The following is a 20,371-nucleotide window of genomic DNA, read 5'->3' as shown; positions in this document are numbered from 1 at the left end:
GAAAGGTGCTTCAATGATTTATTCACTTTTCAGCTTCCTAGCTTCAAAGGCACAGCTTGGATTCTTTCTCCCACTCTTCAATAAAAACGCCAAGAGATTTGCCGAAATTACAGACTTCTCTTATTGAAAGAGTAACCCAAAGAGATAGTATTATTATGAAACAGATGAACAAATACATCATGCTGTGCAATTTCTGCATCCTGGGGACTGTTCCTCTCCCCAGAAGCTTCTTTTCTGCAGCCACCCTTCCAACTGTCCATAGCTTCCCTTTTATTTATTGTCCAGATACTTCACTGCCTACCTAACTGCCTCACAATAACTCTGAGTTAACAAGTCCCAGGTGAACCTGAGTTGCCTCATTATCCCTCATGAAACCTGTAAGAGGTAGGCTGGGTCCCCGATCCCTTGAGCAGGCCAGCTACCCTCTGACAGGACATTTCTCTCATTTATTGTCTAAAGGAGAGTACCTTTGACAATGCACCACCACCGCGATATACTATCAGCATTAACTAGGAGCCCAATTATAGCCTGATGTGGGATTTGAACCAATGACTTTCTGGCCAAGAAGCAAGACTAGTACCCAATCTGGCAGTAATAATCCCATAATGAGAAATACAATTTGTGGTAGTAAAACATTTTGTCCTCCATATTTCCTAGAGCTGTCTCTTAATAATCCTGTTTTGCTTTAAATTGTTCTTGAACGAGCACAGAAAAAAATAGCAAAAAGCACAAGCGCATGTGGAAATAGAAAAGGCACGTTTTCAAGAGAACAGTTCATCATGCTGTACGAGTCAGATTTACCAATATTCAGCTATAAGAAATACCTCTAACTCTGCATCTTTATGTATTAGATAGAGTATTTATTAAAGAGAATTTGCTCCCTAGGTTTGATTAAATTAAAATTCTTCAATACATTTAAAATCATTTTTCCATGTGCATTCACTGTCAGATAAATATTAGTTTGTCTCCCAAGAAGTGGATTTATTATTGTTAAATCTCTCCTCTATTGGATATATAGTTGGAGAACAAAGATGCTAGTGGCAGCACAACTTAATAAACCTTATACAAACACACCGAGTGGAACTTTACATTTGCAAATGAGACAATGATTTCTCCCCCTTCTTCCTCCCCGCTTTAACAGTGAAATCGGTGCTTGCAAAATATGCTAAAGCAATAGACTGACGCTCCAAGTATCTCCTCAGCACAGGTACAGCACAGGCTGTCCAAAGACAAGCTTCCCCCACATTGCTTCACTGGTGTGACTTAATCCTGGCCTAGGGCAGTCCTTCCATTAAACTATAAAGGGCATGGATCTGGCCCTCAGTCATTTGCAGCTCTGTTGAGTCTGCCATCAATGGTATCAAATATTACCTTTATCTTAATGCTGAGGTTTTCCCTCCTTTTTCCCCTTTAAATTAAAAAAAAAATACAAATAAAAAAACCAAACTGATTAATATAAGAGAATTCTTTTTTATTTCCAATTGCATTATTTGTTGAGCCAGAAATGTATGTAACAAAAGAACATAAGAACGGCCACACTGGGTCAGACCAAAGGTCCATCTAGCTCAGTATCCTGTCTTCCGACAGTGGCCAATGCCAGGTGCCCAGGAGGGAATGAACAGGTAATCACCGAATGATCCATTCCCTATGTACATATGAAAATATGTAAAAATATGGTAATATTATGATGGCTATAACCCAACCATAATTTTAAAATCCTGTGGTACCACTTATATTTTAAAAAGGGGTATAAAACTGACTTTTGTTGCAACAAAATGAAAATAATAAGGTAATCACGTGACACACACAACACAGGACAGCATACATGACATACAGGACAAACTCACAATTAAAAACAAATGGCACCAGAATGTTTTTCATAACTATACAAAATAAGGCATTTAGTATTTAGTTATTAAAACAATGCATTAAAAAAACCAGACAGATAAACAAAAGGGTTAAACTCATAGACTTTAAGGTCAGAAGGGACCATTATGATCATCTAGTCTGACCTCCTGCACAATGCAGGCCACAGAATCTCACCCACCCACTCCTAAACATTTAAGTAAGCAAGTTATTACCTTATTTAAAACTTTAATATTTGCCAAATTTGTTGTATTAATTTAGTAACTTAAGGCATTTTCCATTATTTTATATTAAGCTCTATTTTAAAACTCTGTTATCTGGAAATAAGGAAAGCCCACATTCCAAATATTAGTCAGTGGTTAGCGTTAGAAGCAGAGGCTGTATTTCTGTTGCTAGCAACTGTATATTTAAGAAAGATAGGAGTATTTCCCACTGTTGCATTCCTGAAGGGTTAAAATCATTAATTTACTGGAATTATTTAAAGTAAAGTTTTTACCTTGTTTTCTCTTTGTTGTTTTGTTCTGTTTTCAATTGCTTTATCTATTAGAGGTTTCTGTAAAAACTATCACTTTTAACTTTTAAAACAGAGAGCAGAAGTGAGGAGAGGTTGGAGGGGTCGGGGGGAGAGCAACCTGAGCCGAGAGATTAATTCTATCTTAAAGTACAGGTGACAGCAGCAAATTTAGCAAACTGAGAAAGAATATAAAGGCAAACTTAACCGGTATGTCAAAATATTTGAGAAAAAAGGTTATCTTTTCAGCTCTGAGCGCAGAGTGTGGTTCTGTGGGTCGAAGCAGTTGGGAACCTCCACCCCGGGGTTTTATTCTGGCTCTGAGAGGAGAGTGGGGGGTAGTTACCTACTCTTGTAAAACCTGAATTTGTTCCCCCAGCTTCTGTTGCTTTTGTTTGCACGCCAAACGGATTGCAGGAGTGCCCTTTTTTGTGGCAGTTAACTGTTTTGGGGTAACTCCATGTGTTAATGCATCAATTCTAAGTGTTAACCCGCTTAATATTGTTTGCTACTTCTCCCTCTTGTGCACTTACTTCTCCTGTTCTGACAGGTACCAGCTTAGGTCTCAATTTAAGTTTTTACCAGAACCTGGCTTTTAATATACGGTGATGGTTGCACAGCAGTGGCCCGTTTCATTTTTTTAATTTTGCTAGGACCACTTTTTTCCATTTCTGTCCCCATTCTTCAGGCACAGGGTAGCTACCTGCAGTCCTTTGTTGACTACCAATATTTAAAACAGGGGCAGGAACATCAATTTGTTATAGGTTTTTTACAGCTGTTTCCAATGTTTTATTCTGTTCCTGTGCTTGCTGTCTCTGGACTGCTTGTCGCCCTGTTAGGAGAGCAGAAGGCATTCCAGGGCTGTGTTACTTCTCTTGCTTCTTTTAACTGTTTCTGTAACCTGCTCCAACAACTTTGTGGTGTGTTGTCTTAACCATTTAACAGCCATGGTCAGAGTTTGCAATATTCTACATTTCTTACTCTCAGCGTTCAAGGCTACAGTCTCTGCCCTAGCCTTACAGATACTGTTCTCTGTTTCTTCCCCACTATATTTTAAAATTCATATGGACCTCCTTTGCTAGCAACCCAGCGTGTCCATTCCTTATAAAACTCTGTGGGGATTTTCAGGGAGAGGTTAAGGGGATTGCCTAACACACAGTTTTCTGCCATGTTAGATCGCAATTCCTACAGAGGACAGCTCGCTTACCTACTAGATCCACGGTCGGGGTCACCAATGTCATCAGATGTTTGGCTGCATGCATGTGTTCTCTCTGCATGATGCACTGGCTCTAGTCAGAGATCCCGTACAGCAGGCTCCGATCGAACTGCCCAATAAGACCACAAGACTTGGTTTAGCAGTGAAGGCGCCCGGCCAGGCTTATTGCCGACAAAGCACGGTGCTAATGCCCTGGCTCAGTGGTTACATGTATGCCCATGACAGTGGACGCAGCTCAGTCAATGGTGGGACTTTCCACTGCCCCCTAAGCTGGACGAAAGGTTAAAGCGAGGAATCCCAACATTTATAGATTGAGACAAACAACTTATGTGTTGTCTTACGCGTTTCATGACATCTTTGTTACCTTCCCTTGGACTTTCCTCCTGATGTTTCAGATAAAATATCACTATTCATCACTTTTGTCAAGCCATTTTATGGTGTGCTAGGTTGGGGTGTTCTTGTGCTGGCCCGCTGGAATGTGTTTACATATTCAGTGTGTTTTAGCAATGCTAGTGATACTGATGCCGAGTTCACTGACTTGCAGGCAAGCATCTGCTTTGGCCAAAGCCTGACTGTTGCTCATAGCATAACTTTTGCTGACTTTGGTTCAGGCGTCAGGCATTGCACCAGGCCCATGTTTCAGGCTCTTTCTTTCTACTACATGACATTACCACCTCCACTAACCTCACCTGGAATGAAAGACTGTGACCCTCTGCTCCCCCTCGCGTATCCTTGTCATTCCCTCTTTATTTCATCACTTTCTAACATTCTCCTGTTGACTTCTATCTGATAAGAGTCTGGCTCAGTGATCCAAGACTGTATATATATCACTGCAAGCCTGCAATCAAGGAGAGAGTTAAAAGCAATGCCCTGAACAATCCAATGCTGGTACAAATTTGCCAGGTCTTGGCATGGCTTATAAGACTATGCCTGTGCTGGCATTTTTCCAGCAATAAGATTGAAGTGGAAGTGAACACCAGAGACAGAGGCTGAATTTTCTATCTTTGTTGTTCTTTTCTCTGTGTGTGGAACAGGACTGGCTTTTAACAGCTCCAGCACAACTCAGCTCACTTCTTTCCCCCACATGCACCCAAAAAAGGACAGTCATTGCCATCTAAAGACTGGCAAAAAAGGGGTTTTCCTTTTAAAAACTCTTCCGTTTAAAGGGAAAGGGAGCCAGTAAAGTTAAGTTTTACTTAATACTTTATATTTCAACTGCTTTGACTCTTTTTCCTTTATCTTTAATAAATGGCTAAAAAGGATTTTTAATAGTGCTTGTGCCATGGTACTAAGCAGGCTGAGGTCTCTGTAAACTAAACCCTGAACCTTGTTTAACACTATTCCATGTTGGACAGTGACAGGGTCATATAACACCTTTAGCACTTTGGGTGCATAGTCTATCAAATTTCATGCAATAAAGTTGAAATGTGGCTTGATACCAACTTTCTCCCCCTTTTCCTCAGCTGCACCAGTGAATTGAGCCCAAATATCCCATATAAATTCTGAAGCCATTAGTGGGCAGGGAGGGATAGCTCAGTGGTTTGAGCATTGGCCTGCTAAACCTAGGGTTGTAAATTCAATCCTTGAGGGGGCCACTTAGAGATACAGGGCAAAAATCTGTATGGGGATTGGTCCCCCTTTGAGCAGGGGGTTGGACTAGATGACCTCCTCAACCCTGATAGTCTATGAACTTCTATGGTTTAATTCTTCTTTCAATTTGCATTTAATTCCTATAGCAGTTTGGCATATCAGCACTATTCAGCTACATGTGCACATGCCCCTCAGACAGCATGGTAGCTCAAAATTGTTCTCCTATGTTCTCTAGCTATACATTTATGTTCAATCAGCCAGGATTTGTCTACTTTTTGTTGTTGTGTGATTCATATCTAATTATGTGATGTCAGACTGATGGAGTGTTTTCAAGCATCTGCAAGTCTGAAGTTTTCCCCCTCCATTCTTATTGCTAAGTTTTGTATATTTAATGAGGCCAAGGTCATCCAAAGCATTGTGTTATTCCCCCTCCCTCACCCCCAACACACACACTTTATTTTTAGCTTTAGCTTTCAGAAATGCATGGGAATTTATTGAAAGCTTCCAGACTACTTAGGAATCCTCAGTCCTTAGTTAAAGCTATTGATTGTGTGGTTTGAAAGAATCTCACATTTCATAAGACTACAAGCTCAAGCTCAACGGCTGCTTATGCTAGCTTGTGTCGGCCTCCAGAGGCTGGGCTGCTCTCTCAATTACAGGAGATCTCCCATGTGTTAGAAACCTGTCCTGTTGATTGATGTTAGAGTTGAGGTTTGCTAATGATTGTGGTGTATGTAGATACATATGATATGCTTGTTACATAGCCATGTGTCTTCTCTACACATTTTTTCCTCTTACAACATTCTAACAGTGGAAACCTAGTACAGTGAATCCACTCTTTGATAATGCTTCTATCATAATTTTACATCTATATAATAATAACATCCAGGGCTCTTAATCAGGCCTGAGGCCATATTGTTCTCAGCGTTTTAAAAAAAGATACACCTGAAGACGTGGTCTCTGTCTTAAAGAGCTTCAACTCCATACACATACACATACCCTAAAGGGACTAGATTCGTCTCTGAAGCTTTAATGATAATACTGAGCTCTTTTCATCCATTAATCTCAAAGCACTTACTTTACAAAGGAGATGACATTCGTCCCATTTTACAAATGGGGAAACTGAGGCATGGAGGTAAAGTGATTTCCTACGGTCATCCATCAGGCTACGGGCAGAGCTGGGACTAGAATGAGGTCTGCTGAATCCCAATCCAGTGGGTTTATACACCAGACCACACTGCCTTGCTTAACAATATGGCTGAAGCTTTACTGGACCCCTGCTAGCACAAGTTACCTGAATTAACTCATTACTAGCTGTCCTACCCTGGCTTTATCCTGGATTCCTCATTTTGGGGCCTCACCACTTCCTGACAAAACTGGATTGCATCATCTTCTGCCATAGCAACTCAGGGAGTGAATCCATGCCTAAGGAATCTATGCTACCACTAACAAGGTTGTTTTCATAGCTGCATCCCTTATTTACTAAGCCTTCACCATCTGCTCCAGCCTGCAAACAAATGAGCATAATTCACATTGCAATTACATTATAAAGAAGTAAGCTATAAGTGATTTAAAAGCATCTATATGTTCTTTAGTCAGCACAGCTGCTGTGCTCTCATTTGCAAGTGTTTCAAACACAAATCGGGGGAAGCATTTCTCTTCCTCAACAGATCTATATTTATTAAAAAAAACTTAAAGTAAACAAGAATTTATTAAAATACTGGGTTTTTTTTACCCTAATCAAAGTTTAAGGCCTTGTTCATGAAAGATCCCTACCTCTCACTACCTGCCTTTCATATGCTATGGTTTATTGAGAAAAATCATTCAGTACATTTCCTCTTTTCTTAGCTACAGACAAATCATTCAGCAACACAGCTTTGCTAACGTCAAACTGGATGGCAGGCCATTGGATAATAGGTATTAAAAGAATATAATCCTGCCTTAAAAAACACAACCTCCTTTGCTAGGATGCCAACTAAAATTGGTAGTGGTTAAGGCAGCCGGTGTGCTGAGACCACTGCTTAACACCCTGATGAATATGGTCTCCCTGTCCTCCCCAGTCTGTCTGTTTCCAGGTGTCGTCTCTTGTTGTAAACTTAGATTGTAAAACACGGTGTGGCCGGGCCTGCTTTTTTGCATGATGAGGTCCTAGTTCCTGGGGCTCCTAGCCTAGGTGATACTGCAATACAAGTAACAAATATGGGGCCAGGTTCACAAACTAGATTACAGACTCTTTGCATCCCTCAGGTGGTATAAAGGGGCAGCTCACCAGCCGAGAATTCCCCTTACGTAATGGAACTCCCCGAGGGATCAATGGCACTGCGATTGGGCTCTGCTCCTCTGTTCCACATTCCAGAACAGAAGGCACATCAAGGAACAGGAGGTATAGCAGAGTAGATGAATCTGTATGCGCATGACGCAATCCTCCACGGGCATCGGATCCTTAGCCGGGAGTGACAACAGCTTTAAACTGTGTTGGGCTGAGCCACACCCGGCGAATCAGGAAGCCATTTCCAGCTCCATAAACGCCCCCTCATCACTCAGTGCAGGAGACAATCTAGCCCATGAAGTGCTAAGGTCACAAATGGTAGAAAGAGACCCACCATATGCCCTTGCTTTAAAGAACAGTGATTGACCAACACAATGGAGACAATATGAAGGTATTTTGAGAGGTTATGTGACAGTGGTACATATAAAAGGGACGTTAAAACTGTACTTCTGTCAAATGCAGAAGCATTCTTTAGTATGATGTAGTGTTATGAGCACCTAGCACTGTGCAAGTATTTCCCAAGCCTAGGATCTGCTGAATAATTAAAATCATAATGCCACTATTGTAACGTCTTAGGAGGCAGCAATCCAGTTGCCAAGTGGATAAATAATGAGGCCAAAGGGTTCAGTCATGATGAGGGAAAAGGATTATCAGTGTAACCCACTATGCTTTAGCTTTTAAATAAGAGAGAGAGAGAGAGAGAGAGTGCATGCGCGTGTGTGTGTTTTAAGTAAACACTTGTGGAAATCTTTTGACAGTGTACTGGTGGATTTTTTAATAAGAATGGTAACTTAGTTAAGGTTGCAGACTGGAAACCATTATAATCCCATTTTCACCTTGGTCACACACTTTCCAAAAATGTAACTTTGGGATGAAAATTGGGTTTGGTGACTGTGGAAAGTTTGAGCATAATCTCTTGTGTCATTTTCAAGTACTGGAAAAGTGAGAGACACATGTTTACCAAATAAAATGAAAGTTATAAACATTTTAACCAGGGCAATGGTAAAAATGGGATGTTTGATATTTGAACCTATATACAGGTAGAGTGCTTACTGAGGACCTGCAACTTTACTTATCTATAAACAATGGTTTACCAGCCAATATATTACCACTCATGAAAATTGTCTACTAAGTCTGTCCCACAGAAAAATTCCCACAAGTGTGCACTTAAATTTTGATGCACCTGTACATGCAGGTACATAAGTGAGTTAATGCTAATGAATGTTCTTTTCTCTTTTGGTTTAGCCACTGACCTTGGGATATAGGAACTCAATTTCCAGCACTATCAGACTTTGTGTGATTTGTTTTCCCATCCAATGATTTTTTTAAATCTTGTCCCAAATCTAAATTAAAAAAACCCACCACCTTGAAAATCGAACACAAAAAAACAAAACAAATGATTTGGTTATTGACATTAAAACAAATTAAAATGGTGAAAAAATAAATTATAATGAGCTTCAAAAACCATCTTTCTGAACTACAAGCTGGAATTTGTCAAAACATTTCGTTTTGACAACTTGGAAATGTCTTTCAAACGTTTTAAGTCAAAACATTCATCAAAACCAACCCTTTCCTGCTGTGTCTTGGTTTTGATTAATCAGCATTTTCCTGACCGGTTCTCTGTGTATGATCCTAGGCAAGTCACTTAATCATTTTGTGCCTTACTTCCTCATTTAACAAACCAGGATTATTTAGATTGATTGAGTCACAGCCCCTGCTCTGTGAACATACAATGCTTAGTACAATAGAGACTTGATCTAGGTTTATTATTGCTCCAAACTAGATCATTTTTAAGGCGGCTTGAGTGGCAATTAATAGTTAACAATCTGTTTGGCTCAACAGGTGATCAATGTAGTGATCAATGGCTCCATGTCTAGTTGGCAGCCGTTATCATGTGGAGTGCCCCAAGGGTCGGTCCTGGGGCCGGTTTTGTTCAATATCTTCATTAATGATCTGGAGGATGGCATGGACTGCACCCTCAGCAAGTTTGCAGATGACACTAAACTGGGAGGAGTGGTAGATATGCTGGAAGGTAGGGATAGGATACAGAGGGACCTAAACAAATTAGAGGATTGGGCCAAAAGAAACCTGATGAGGTTCAACAAGGACAAGTGCAGGGTCCTGCACTTAGGATGGAAGAATCCCATGCACTGCTACAGGCTGGGGACCAAACAGGTAGGCAGCAGTTCTGCAGAAAAGGACCTAAGAGTTACAGTGGACGAGAAGCTTGATATGAGTCAATAGTGTGCCCTTGTTGCCAAGAAGGCTAATGGCATTTTGGGCTGTATAAGTAGGGGCATTACCAGCAGATCGAGGGACATGATCACTCCCCTCTATTCAACACTGGTGAGGCTTCATCTGGAGTACTGTGTACAGTTTTGGGCCCCACACTACAAGGAGGATGTGGAAAAATTGGAAAGAATTCAGCAGAGGCCAACAAAAATGATTAGGGGGCTGGAGCACATGACGTATGAGGAGAGGCTGAAGGAACTGGGATTGTTTAGTCTACAGAAGAGAAGAATGAGGGGGGATTTGATAGCTGCTTTCAACTACCTTAAAGGGGGTTCCACAGAGGATGGATCTAGACTGTTCTCAGTGGTAGCAGATGACAGAACAAGGAGTAATGGTCTCAAGTTGCAGTGGGGGAGGTTTAGGCTGGATATTAGGAAAAACTTTTTCACTAGGAGGGTGGTGAAGCGCTGGAATGGGTTACCTAGGGAGCTGGTGGAATCTCCTTCCTTAGAGGTTTTTAAGGTTAGGCTTGACAAAGCCCTGGCTAGGATGATTTTGTTGGAGACTGGTCCTGCTATGAGCAGGGGGTTGGACTAGATGAACTCCTGAGGTCCCTTCCAACCCTGATATTCTGTGGTCCCACACAATGATTTATTTTAGATTTCACTAGCTAAACAAGATCATTCATGATCTGTATTTGCATGAAAAACATCCAGGAAACACCTGGCTACTGTAGGAAGTAGTGTTTGGTTATGTCTACACTGCACTCTAAGCTAGGGCTGTGATTTAGATTTGAGTCCAAGCCCAGCTTGCAATCACAGACAACTCAGTCCGGTTTGGGTCAGCAAGCACTCAGGACCCAGCGCCAAAGACGACAACGCTAAGGAGTTGGGTCAGAGCCTGAGTCTCACTCTGAATCGGGTCTAGTGTGAATGGATGTTAATCTGCAGACCTGAGTCAGAAGGTCTTCATAGTGCAGTATAGCTAAGACCCCTGGGTCCAGCAACTGTAACCCCAGGTTAATAATGCCGTGTGGACACTAGCGGGGAGAGGGGCATGGATCACTACTCATGTCGCACTCCCTGTCAGTACTGACTCCAGCCTGGGAAACTAATGATCCAATCAGTGGACCAAATTCGGTGACGAGTCCCAGTCCCGTGTCACCTGAGACAGGGGCTTAGAAACACTGAGTCCACAAGCCGGGTCCCACAGACTCAGGCTTAGTGTGCAGTTTAGACATGCCCTTAGTTATGCAGGCCCCGTTCTGCGACGAGACTTTCACATGTGCTTAAAGTGTATGCACTGAAAATAATTCCATTGAAGCCAATAGGGCGACTTACATAGTGCATTAAAATTTACCATGTATCTAAATCTTTGCAGGATCAGGGTAAAAACATGCGTTTCAACTTGGACAATTGTATCAGCCTTATCTACATTCTCCTTTCACTTCAACTGAATGAGGAATGATCTTTTTAGTCTCGGTTCTGAATATTCAGCTTCGATAGTGTTAAGTTGGACAGTTTTGATTTTTCTTTTTCTGGGTTTCCTGTTCCTGAAACTCCTCTCTTGGGAAAACATACATAACTTTCAGAGTATAATAAATGTTTAAAAATTGCAGATTAGTTTTGACAGCTGGTAGAGAGAAATACCTCTGGGAAATATTATCGTCCTATTCAGCATTTCACTATGTCATTTCATTAGTGTTGTACAATTTTCAAATTTTATTTCCTATGAGTTGCCACAATGAAGTCTCAGTCTATCCCCCTTTCATTTATTAAGGCCCTTTACAGAAAATCCTCTCCCTTCTGTATTATATATGAAAACCTTTTTGAGTGTCAGATCTGGCCATATTGTGTTCCATTATTTTCGTAGAGACACCCGCCAAATGCAGTGAGCAGGTGAGAGGTTCTTCCTCCATAGGAATTCTGTTTGACAGACTTTCGCAATATGGACCCCCTCCCTGCAAGGGAAGCTAGCAGACGGGGTATATCTGCAGAGTGGTTTGGAGGGAGCCTACCAGCCCAGGTTGACAGACTTGGGCTAGTGGGACTCATACTAATGCTCTAAAAACAGCCATATAGGCAGCACTTTGAAGATATGGCTCAAGCAGGAGCTCAGGTTCTGAAGCCTAGGGAGGGGGTTCAGAGGCTAAATTCCCACCTGAACTGCAGCTTCAAAGCGTGTGGCTATTTTACTAGCCCGAGGCTGTTGATCCAGGCTGGGAGGCTCCCTCCCGCTCAGTCCAAAATGCTGTGTAGACCTACCCACAGTTTCTGCAAATGCTTTGAGAACGAATACTTTGTGCTTGTTGGGCTAAGCTGCTCAGATGATGCAAGTCAGCCTAGCTCCACTACTTCAAACACAACGTATACTGATCTTAACATCCTCATTTTAGTGTCTAGCAGATCTAATCAGAGAGGGGCAAATACTGAAAACAACTAAAACTCTTCTCTGCCATGAAGCCTACGAAGAACTTGACAACTGTTGGATTACAGGGTGTGCTGGGACTACACCCCATCACGCTGACAACACTGTTGTGATGTCTTTCCCGCTCCATCAGTCAGTCTGTTTCCATCTGTTGTCTCTGGTCAGATAAATGAACTCTAAATATAAGGCAAGTTACTGCATGCAGGCGAGGATGTGAATCTTCTACTGCACCAGCTTGCTGCACAGAAACATCCTGTGTGGACATTGCTGCAGTGACCTGAAAGTCCCAGAGCGTGTCTTGGTTTACTACTCTTTGGAAGTATAGTACCCCAAGCCACTCTCTGGGACTTTCAGTGCACGGTAGCAGTGTCCACACAGAAGTTTCTGCACAAGCTGGTGCACAGTAGATTTACACCATGGCTTGTACTTGCTGTATAGGCAAGCTCTTACCCAGGCACTAACACAAATCAAGCAGACATTTCATTTCATTTAGACAATTTTATTTCAATTTCATCTTTACTTTCTACAAGTATTCCAGTGAGCAAGTGCACTGCAAGAGATAATTGCTGAAACAAGAGTTTTAAAACAACTATAGCAAAGTATTCATGGGAAATTCATTTAGAATCATGAGTATTTACACACAATACCTGACTCTAATTCAGTCGTGTCCAATTAAAATACAGCCTAAGTTTCAAATTGATACCAAATATTCTAAGCAAAACTCACAGCAGAGAGAACACAATCGGTCCACAGATTGAAACGTGTCCCACTTGTAAAATGCTCATTGAATAATTTCAAAAAAGTGAATACATTCATGAAAAATTACGTTCCGTTTGTGGACTACCCTTGGTAAAAAGAGTTGCATTCAATTACTTACATGTTTGCTACAAAAATATCACCCCTCCATAGCCCATGGGAGAAGTTTGTGGTGGTCACAAGTGGCAGGGAGGACCTACTGCCTCCTGTGAAACCCAAGAATCTGTGGTTAAGGACAAATCTGCAGACCCCAGGTTTGGGTTTTTTCCCCTCTGCCCCCACACCAGCAAAGCTCACTTAGGGATCTTGCTACCATTCCTTTACTTTCCATTTCTCTATTAGCAGTTTCACTGCCCCGCTCCACCCAGACAGGTAAAAGTGCAGCTGGTGCTAGAGTGCTGATTGGAAGTTCTCCAAGTCCTGAAAATGGAATGCCACAGAGGGTCCTCTCCCAGGCTCTACCCCAAACAGGAACCTTCCCCCCCACACAGAGGCCAGAATGACTACAGAAGGGCTCTGTGGGGATGGGGATTCATGGATTTAAGGGAAAGGCATGTTTGGATCAGGATGGGATAGATCACGTTCCAGACTCACTGCTTTCCCTCTTCCATATTCCACACCACGGTTCTGCCCACTATTAGAAAACTGACGGGCCATGTATCATAGCACACATACATACTGCACCATATATGTAATGAGAATCAAAACAAGTTTATAAATATTAAAAATTAGAGTAACTAATGGGTGGGTTAGGATAAGTACTACTACTTTAGAAAATTCATTTCAGGCTAATCTGATGTCTAATGGAATCAACATCCACTGCCTGTCAAAATACCCAATTGCCCTGAAATTCCTTACTGACACTAGTGTAAATGGATTTAACTCCACTGAAGCCAACAGAGTTTCACTGGTTTTACACCAGCAAGAGTCAAAGCAGAACCTTGAATTCTCCAGAAGTAACTAGCCTCAAGAGGTTTTGGATACAGCACCTGAACTGATTTGATAGATCTATGAAAGTCTGCCATATGCAGGGTCCTAAACAATAAAGAACAATGTACTTCAACAGTCTCAGAACTGGTAGGTAAGGTCCCATGGGAAGAAAATCTAAGGGATAAAGGAGATCGGCAGAACTAGCAGTTTCTGAAGGAGACAATATTAAAAACTCAGCTGCGAACTATCCTGATGCAAAGGAAAGAGAGGAAGAATAGTAAGAGACCAATATGGTTCATCAGGAGCTCATTAATGACCTGAAAATCAAAAAGGAATCCTACAAAAGGTGGAAATATGGATTAACTGCTAAGGAGGAGTACAAAAGAATAGCACAGACATGTAGGGACAAACTCAGACAGGCTAAGAGACAAAGTGAATTACACCTAGCAAGGAACAAAAGGCAATAAGAAGAGGTTCTTTAAATAGGTTAGGAACACGACAAAGACAAAGGAAAGCACAGGTCCTCTATTGAGCAGGGAAGGAGAGCTAATAACGGATGATATCAAAAGACTGAGGTGTTTAATGCTTATGTTGCTTCACTCTTCACTAAAAGGGTTAATGGTGACCAGATACTCAACCCAATTCATATTGACAAGGGGAAGGAACACAAGCCAAAATAGGGGAAAAAAAACAAGTTAAAAGAATATTTAGGAAAGTTAGATATACTCAAGTCATCAGGGCCTGATGAAATTCATCCTAGGGTACTTAAGGAACTAGTGAAGCAATCTTGAAACCATTAGCAATTATATTTGAGAACTCACGGAGGACAGGCAAACATAGTAACTATCTTCAAAAAGGGGAACAAAGAGGACCTGGGGAAATTATAGACTAGTCAGCCTAACTGCGATCCCTGGAAAGATACTGAAACAAATGACTAAATAATAAATTTGTTAAACACCTAGAGAATAATAGTGTCATAAGGAATAGACAGCACGGATGTGTCAAAAACAAACCGTCCTAATTTCCTTAATTGACAGGGTTACTGGCCTAGTGGATGGGGTGAAGCAATAGACATGTTATATCTTTATTTTAGCAATGTTTTTGACACAGTCCCAAGTCTCATAAGCAAACTAGGGAAATGTGATCTAGGTGAATTTACTATAAGGTGGGTGCATAACTAGTTGAAAGACTTTACTCAGCAGGGCCGGCTCCAGGCACCAGCGAAGGAAGCAGGTGCTTGGGGTGGCCAATTGAAAGGGGTGGCACGTCCGGGTCTTCGGCAGCAGGTCCCTCAGTCCCTCTCTTCCTCTTTGAGCTGCCGCCAAAGTGCCACCGAAGAGGAAGAGAGGGAGCAAAGGACCCGTCACTGAATTGCCACAGAAGAATGAAGTGATGAAGCGGTGTGATTGAGCTGCCACTGAAGTGCCGCCAATCGTCTTTATCTTTTTTTTTAAGCTTCGCCGCTTGGGGCGGCAAAAAACTAGGGGCTGGCCCTGGTACTCAGAGCAGCTATTGATTTACTGTCAGAGTAGGAGGGTCTATCTACTGGGTCAAGGGTGGGGTTAGTCTTGGGTCTGGTACTAGTCAATATTTGAATTAATGACATGGATAATGGAGTGGAAAGTATACCTATAAAGTTTGCAGATGACACCAAGCTGGGAGGGGTTGCAAATATTTCAGAGGACAAGATTAGAATTCAAAATGACATTAACAAATTGGAGAACTGGTCTAAATTCAACAAGATGAAATTCAATAAAGACAAGTGCAAAGTACCACACTTAGGTAGGAAAAAATCAAATGTGGTAGCAGTGCCTGGTTGGGTCGCGCATGCACAGTCTCTGTCTTGCGCTGCCTCAAGTGGTTAACTGGCACTGTGCAACCACCACCACACTCACTTCCTTCTCTACTGCTCAGCAGGAGTGTGCAACTCCAAAGTAGAAGGTAGGAGGGAAGGGAGTGGAGCACCCACAGGGGAGCACAACTCAAAGGAGCACAACTGCACAAGGTGAGTAACCCTCTCTTCTTTGAGTGATGTCCCTGTAGGGTGCTCCGCTTTAGGTGACTTCAGAGCAGTGCTCTCCAGAGGAAGGGAGGGGTTTCAAAGTTGATATTGTGAGTCCAAATAATGCATCAGATGTTGCATGCTGCTCTAATGTGTAGTGCTGCGTAAATGTATGGGCACAGGCAGCTCTACAGATGTCCGTAATGGGAGCACTGTTCAGAAAAGCTGTCAAAGTCAACATTGCCATTTGGAGAGCCTCTGTTTGGATATGGCATCTCCTTGTGATTGAAACAAATTGCGGAATGACCTTTTCCATTAGTTCTACTTCAACTAGCTAGTTTGCCTTCCCAGTATTTCTCCCCATTTCTTGAGAGAGCAAGAGAGAACACACAAGTGACTCTGTAGTCTGGTGGTTAGATCTCTCACGTGGGAGACCCAGGATCTAGTCCCCTCACTCCAATGTTGTTCTGTTTGCCAAAGAAAAGGCAGTTTACGTATCAGTAATTTTTCCTTTAATAAGTTAAATGGTGGAAAGATCCAGAGTATGTCTGCTATTGCTGTGTTGTCTGTTAGATTCACTTATTTATTTGACAAAGAACTGGAAATTTGCTAATTCAGAGATGACTCGTGTTCCTAGCAAATGACTGCTAGGAAAAATCTGAAGTTCATCTAGTGCCCTGTGCATCAATGTCAGGTATAAATATCTAATCAAATACAAGAATCTATTAGGGAAAAATACACTATGGATTGGAAAAATTCATTGATGGAATCATTACAGGTCTGGAGAAGGAAAAACCTGGATGTGGTAATGTGGAATTTAATCATAATAGGACTTTAAACCTGTGGTGTAGCAGGGTGTATTCTCCTTCTCCACACCCCTAAACTTTGTCAAAGTAGTAATTGCAGCTATGTCCGCAACTCTGAGCCTTTCAAATGTTAATATCGGGCTGGAACAAAAATAAAAATTGTTGTTTGGGTCAGCGGATCCATCAGCTTCTGCCCCACTTAAAATAAGCAATAAAAACTCATTTACTGATACAGTAGTATGGGAAGATAGACGCAAATAAGTAGTACTTTCAAGGGATATTTCAGAACTAATTCATATTTACAATATCACAGAGACTGGCCACATTTCCATGCTAGCTTAATTATATGAACTTTATACAAAGTATTTGTCCCATCATAAATAAATTCATGCAAAGATGCAAAGGAAAAAAATGGGCACGAAACAGGAATACTTAAGAAATGTACATAAGACACAGCTAAAATCTTTTACTCAATTGCAAGAAAGTTATAGGGGAAAAGCAGGGCTTGTACATTTAAAATATTCTTTACAAAAGTCATAAGAATGGAAGGTAAATTAACCTAGATATATCAGTAATACAGGGTAATCTAAGGATATTACAAGATAATCAGACTTCTGGCAAAAAATTCAAAGAAGAACATTTTTCTCCATAACTGCAAGATGAGATTGACAAAATGAACCAATGAATCTCTCAAAAGGAATGGCAGAATATAATGCTATCTACTATAGAGTACAAGTCGCCCTGTATGAGGAGAACAGTGGGAAATGATTAGAAATAACAATTCTTAGGAAATGGAAGCAAAATCCATATCAAATGCTGGAAGAGAGATACCATGATATAAGAAACCATCCTTATATTTTCAGGAAATATCCCAAATTGAAAGACTTCTGGCTTGATGTTAAAAAAACGATGCTAGAATTACTTCAAGCATAAAACCCACAAATGTCTTAAGAAAGTTTTAAGAAAGTGCCCTATTCACTGCAATTGAACAATATAATAGTTTGCAGTATTGTAGTGCTTAGAATCTTCATCAGGATCAGGTCCCGCTGTGCTAGGCATGTGTACAAACACACTATTTGAAATGGTCTCTGAACTGTAGAGTTTAATCTAAATGGACAATAAAAGTAAAGGGCAGGAGACAGGAGGATTATCATCACTATTTTACAGATAAATGGAAGCATAGAGGTTAAGATTTTTTAATCTGGGGTGGAAGTTTCAAAAAGACCTAAGTTATTTAGGAGTAGAACTGGGCAGGAAATAGTTTTTTTGTGGTGTGAGATTGCAAGTCTTTTATCATTCCAACATGGGACGTCCAAAAAAAAGTTTCCAAAAAAAGTTTGGATTATCAGTTCATGAAAGTTTTTGATCGGGTCAATTTAAAGGTTTAATTTTCATTTCAAACTTTATTTTTTCAACCTTTTATTTGGTATAATTAACTGCAATTTCAAAATGAAAAAAGCCAGTTTGAACTGGAGGAATTAAGTAATTTGCCCAAGGTTACCCTGAAAACAGAGCCAGGCCCTGGATTCAGATCTCCTGAACACAACAGTGCTTGAAACACAGACTCTCCTTCCTCTCATTATATAGCCAGTCCGATTGCTTTAGCAGTGCTACTCATGTGAGGAACTGCTCACTGCTGTGAGGAAGGGTCGCAGTCTGTCCCTTTGGATTTGTGATTGCAGTAGAGTTAATCAAATGACGTTTGAAAAAAATTCTCTGAATATGTTAAAACTAAATTTAATTGCCCAGCTCCAGACTGTAATTGAGGATCTGGTCCTTAAAAAAAAAAATTAAACACATGAAAGGTTAGAATCTTGAATACACAACAGTAATTTGGCAAATTGGGTTTTTTTTCCCCTCTCTGGAAATCACAGCAAACCAGCCCAATTTGGCCTCTGCTTGTATTAACTCTGCTTTCACCCATTAGGAATATAACTGACATTCTCTGTGTAAATAAGACCTTTCAGACTTGATTTTCAAATGTTGTTTGCAGTTTGGTTATAGCTGTGTCGGTCCCAAGATATGAGTGAGACAAGATGTGTGAGGTAATATCTTTTAAGAGCTCTGGGGAGCTCGAAAGCTCATCTCTTTCACCAACAGAAGTTGGTGCAATAAAAGATATTCCCTTCCCCGTCTTGCTTCTCAGTTTCCAAAGTCAGGCATAGTTTTGTCCACAGGAACGTACGTGCAATTTGCACAGGCAGTAATGCACGCAGATGAGATATTTCTATGGTGTTCACTTATCACCCAGTACTTAGAGCAGGACTCCTGCAAGCAGCTTACTCCATGGCCAGTTCCAGCTGGCTGTGCTTGCCAATAGCTTAACAGCAACCTGCCCAGCTGTCTTCAAAGCTTACCCCGGAAAGGCCGTCCCCAATACCCCAGTGCAAGTGGCTTCCAAGATCCATAGCCATCCTTTGGCATATTAGTGTACCTCATTTTTGTTTTCAATCCCAGTAACTCATGTGCACATGAGGGGTGGGAGATTATGTTTTCAGAAGTGCTCAGCCTCTGGAATCTTCAAATGGGAACAATAGCTACTGTTGAGTGTTCCGCGTTTTTGAAAAATCAGGCGCTTGTTGTTTAAGAGATCATCTGCTGTTAAGTTTTTTTCACGTCAGCACTCGCCAGTAGCGCCGTAGCACTGTAACTATTATTGAACACGTTCAGTAACATCTTTGCTGTAAAATTTCCATTAATGGGGGAAAAAAACAAATCAAAAGCCCACCGGTGGGGGAGGGGACAAAAATCCAGGCTAGCTACTTCCTCTGGGTTTCTCAGAGTTGGGGCTTATCTATGTCTGTCATGTAAGAGACTTGCTCATGTGAGTGGTACCTGGGATGTCAAGTACAGTTAACAACACAGGTAAACCAGGGATTTGTATTCTAAGCTGTCTGGGGAAGGAAAGGTCTGTTTTAATATTTGCATGGTTCAGGGGTTGAGCACATTGTCAAGACCCATTAGTTCCCATCCTTCTGCCCCTTTGTGGCCCCTCTACTAACTGAACGGTGGCAAGGAAGACAATGTACAATGGCTAACTGTGATGCCCCAAGTATGAGATTTGAGGTAAACTTCTCAATGCCAGACCCTTAATCTGGTCAATATGGGGGTTGATGGCAGATGAACGGGTGAAAAACCCTGGTCAATTTGGGAGGTTGATGGCAGACAGGGTCAATTTGGGGTTTGATGGCAGAGGATGGGTGAAAAAAAAATCACAACTCTGCCTACCCTGTGGAGTTCAAAAGCTTGTCTCTCTCACTGATAGAAGTTGGTCCAAGAACAGATGTTACCTCACCCACTTTGTCTCTCTCCCAACACTATACATCAATTCCGGAACATTATTAATTCTCCTATCAGTGGTTTGTTTCTGAAGCCTTTAGCTGTCTCCTGGCTTGGGGAATTATAGGAAATAAAAATAATGTCTGGCGAGGTTGCACCACACTTTCATCCTGAGAATCCCTGAGGCAATGGCTACAAATCTATAGTGGCAACTGTTGCTATGCAGTTGCAGCAAAAGGGATGTATATTTCTGCTATATTTGCTGCAGCTGACAACATTTCTGTGGAATTGATTTTGGTCAATACTAGCCTCAGCCGCCATACAATATTGATAATATTAAAACCAATATTATTAGGTCCTAGGGCCAGGCCCCAGTGGATTGCATTTGTGCTTCTGTTGCAAAATATGTTAGTAAATTCACAGAAGCCCGAGAGGGAGTTGCTGCAGCTACTGTATGACTTTTGTTGCTGGGGCTGTCTCTCCAGCC

This window comes from Mauremys reevesii, linkage group 6 (assembly GCF_016161935.1).
Source record: "Mauremys reevesii isolate NIE-2019 linkage group 6, ASM1616193v1, whole genome shotgun sequence".
Taxonomy (NCBI): domain Eukaryota; kingdom Metazoa; phylum Chordata; order Testudines; family Geoemydidae; genus Mauremys; species Mauremys reevesii.
Note: the sequence above shows the minus strand (reverse complement) of the source record.